Source organism: Eurosta solidaginis, chromosome 1 (genome assembly GCF_040869045.1).
Source record: "Eurosta solidaginis isolate ZX-2024a chromosome 1, ASM4086904v1, whole genome shotgun sequence".
Classification (NCBI taxonomy): Eukaryota; Metazoa; Arthropoda; class Insecta; order Diptera; family Tephritidae; genus Eurosta; species Eurosta solidaginis.
In genome coordinates, this window is record NC_090319.1 from 11,339,700 (window position 1) to 11,343,578 (window position 3,879).

Here is a 3,879-nt window from a genome sequence, read left to right on the forward strand (position 1 = left end):
CTCGACTGTATAAAAGCGTTCAGTTGCTTGCGTTTGTATTGATGTCAATTGCCTTACAAACGCGCAGGTCTTGGTCTTGCGCTGAATGGGGCAAGACGAATTACTTACTGCCAATCAGAAAAGAGTGGGCACGTTTGCGTATTGATAGTCGCAACACTGTTTCGGATATAACAGTTCAGAACTTTGTGTATATGTGATTCTGCATCAACACCGCAAAACAGTGCCAGCCTAGATATCAAACGGAAAAGATGCCTCTATAACAAGTTTACTTTGGGTTGACTAGGAAATTGTAAAAGTAAAGTCTCACCAAACTTCATGGACGGTATCGAAATGAGATGGGATATCGGTATTCGACAGAAAAGTTCTCCGGAAGCAGGTTTAAGCTTTACTCAAAGGCCTCTCGGCTTAGGCCATATTAAACAACCAAAACGAACAAGACCATAGTGTACAAGTACAAGTGTGTTGACTTATCTGTCAAGCATTCTGACAGGCACTCGCTGGATTCGGAATGACAGCGAATTCAAAATGGATACCATTACCGAATGCTCCGAATGATTGAAAAATTGAAAAAGTCCATACGATTGGTAGTCAAAAATGTTGTCGTTGAGACTAAAAATGCGACTCTAGACCTGAGATTTCCATCAGGTGAGCGAGGCTGTTTGTAGTTTTGACGTTTATCGCTTAGTGAACACACTTGGTATAGGTACACTATGAACAAGACGACACCGTAAGAAACGCAGGAATAGGTGGCATGGTATCACACAGTTCTAATCATTGTAAATTTTACCAAGTAGAGCAACTAACAGCTTATCGGTGAAAATTCGCACATTCACACGCACAGTTCTCGACTCAGTTTCAAAAACAAATTTTAGATTATTTAACTCAAATTTTAAAGTGAGACAATCCTTACGAATTTATGTATATAGAATATATAAGGCGTTTTTGTTGTTATTAAAACAATAGTTTTATTTTTAATAAAGCTTTTATCATTTTTTTTTTTAACTTTGAAAAGACTCCGAACACCATTCCTTCATTATATGACATTCGACTGCCTAGTCCACTGCCTCCACTCTATTCGCAACATAACCTCTATTTAAGTTGCCAAACTATATAGTATACAATGGTTCTAATATATTTTCGTTTTGATTGGTTTTCAACGAGTTCTATTTCAAACAGCTGATTGCAGTTGAGTGTTTATCATTAACTGATACCACATAGCGTCTTTCAACTTCCTCATTTTAATTCTCTGCAGGGCTTCTAGGGTTTGTTGATTTATAATACTGAAGCCAAGTGACTTCTTTATAAGAGAGAAAGTAAGAGAAAAAATATACCAACTATGGTCTATTAATAGTTTAAGAGAAAATAAAAACATTATAGACGCATAGTCAAAATAAAACAGGTTCTAAATTTAGTTGCAGCTTTTTTGACAGATAGCTAATTGTTTGACGAATTTACTGAACTTTCGATTATCCCTTCCAGAGGAGGCTTCCCGTAATTCGATAGTCGACACTCGTCGTTTCGATACCTACTTCAGTGCGATATCGAGCGCTAGACGAGATCATTTTGGGTTTGTATCTTGCTTTGAGTGCTTAGTTTCATTGTGGACAATTATGAAATTATTCAATTATTTAGGCTAAGACACTAATAACCACCTCATACCATCAGTTAGGTAAAAAACTCCTCATATTCCCCACAATATGGAATTTTGTTAAAAATCTGAAACTAATTTTAGAAACTATTTTATTTTGACTAGGACAATGCGCCATTTAAAATATAGATGGTATGAGGCTCGAAGAAGGATTTAACTTAATTTATATTACTTCTTGAAGCAATTAAAATATAGATGGTATGAGGCTCGAAGAAGGATTTAACTTAATTTATATTACTTCTTGAAGCAATTCATTTAACAGAAATGCTTTACTGTTGTAAGACACCTAGATACTACCAAGCAAGTTACTAGAAGTTCTGGTCAGAGTTGGGCATTATTCGAATAAATTTTTATTTAGATAACTATTCGAATAAAAATGTATCTCAAAGAAATTATTCAAATTCTCTGAATAAATATTTTTAATAGATAATTTATTTTTAAATAGTTTTCAATTGAAAATTCGTTTCAAAAATTCATATTATATTTTTTTTGATAATTTTTTATTCGAATAACGAACAAAATAATTTATTCGTCACTCAAATAAAATGTCTTTATGCTTCAAACATTTTCGGACCGCTCATAATTTAGAAATCCGAAATATATGAAAAATATGAGCCTCATAAATATGATCCTGTGAGAGTCTTTATGACTCCGTTATCATGAAATTATGAGCCGCTTGCCAGGAATGTAAAGTTAACAAAACAACTTTGAACAAATATTCATATTTAATTGTTTACAATTTTTCATTTGAATAAAAATTTGGTTACGTAGAACATTTTTTTGAACTTTTCCCGCTTTTTGTTGCACATTGATATTAAATAGGTTTATTACATTGTTGCTGACCGTCTCCATTCATTGGATCCCAAAAGTATAAGTACTCAAGCCATTTTCTGATGGATTTTGAAAACATTATTGTCTCCTAGGTTTACTGTTCATATGGATACCGCCCCCTTTGATTCCAAGGATTTCATCCAAACTATCTGCTTAGACAATTTTCCCAAACAACGAAATGAGTATGCTTCCCTATTTTAGTATATTTAAATATCCTTAATGTTAAAAAGATTTGATTCAAAAACAAAAATGGCAATATATTTGTGAGACTTTTAAGGCGTATTGATAGTCGCCAATTGTATCATATATGAGTCATACTCAGAGTCATATCGTGTATGGATATAGGCTCATATCGGACGATCATCACAAGAAGGGAATATCATTCATATCGGACTCCTAAAAGAGCTCATAAAGAGCGTGAACGCTCCAACTTCACACTCTTTTTGATTCTTTTATGACTCCGAATGTTTGCTGAGTATATAAAAAAAAACTATCTGTGTTCGTAAATAATCGACAAAAAAATAATTTATCTTTTCTTCGTTATTCGAATAAATTTTGCCCAGCTCTGGTTCTTGTCCGTTATATATACTATAAACTGCAAATACTCTACATCCAATGTACTTTAATCGAGATAAAACATTTAATGTACTCACAGTTCTCTAACGAAAAGTAATTGTAAATAGCGACTTAAAAAATTTTAAAATATTGTATATAAATACTTTTAAGTGGCATAGTTTACTTGATCATGTCTTTACAAAGCTCTTTTAGCAGCACATGTGAGTACTGTAATTTCTATACCGAATACTATCAACCTCGTGGTACTAATCACAATTTCTCTTTGTGAACCAAGAACCTATAATCAAAAAGGCCCAAGTTTAGTTATTTCCAATTAACAAAATAAAATAATCACAAATAATCAAACAAATCTTTCATTTTTTTTTTTTATTATATGCATTGAATCATAAAAAAAATAATAATAATACTCAGTAAGGTGCAAAATAGGACTTTTTTTAACTCTACGATAAAACATTTACTAGGATACGCCGTTTTTGACCCGAATTGTAAAACTTAGTGAACAATTGTTCCAACACCCCACAAATTGTGTGGTATTGGAATTACAAATGTAGTGCACTATGCCCAACTATGGTGAATACAAATGAATAAACAAACAAAACATGATGAAACTTGTAAATACGTACTTAAATTCATAAGTATCTAATATTTAGTGTCTAAGAGATTCTTTTATGGATTTGTAAACAAAAAGTTAGTTTGATTGTAAGATACTAGTAACATAATTTGTTTTGTTTATAGGTATAAATTATTTAAAAAAATATTGTTTATCAAATAAATTAATTAAAATGTATTTATGTATAAATAATAAACGAATTAAAAAAATTCGA

At 31.8% G+C, this 3,879-nt stretch overlaps 1 long non-coding RNA gene across 1 annotated transcript; it reads left to right on the forward strand.

Annotated features, from left to right (window-relative positions):
- LOC137248894 (uncharacterized) lies at positions 1–3,879 on the forward strand. The gene is made up of 2 exons (XR_010952210.1): positions 1–1,787; positions 1,854–3,879. It is a non-coding gene; the product is annotated as an uncharacterized lncRNA (long non-coding RNA).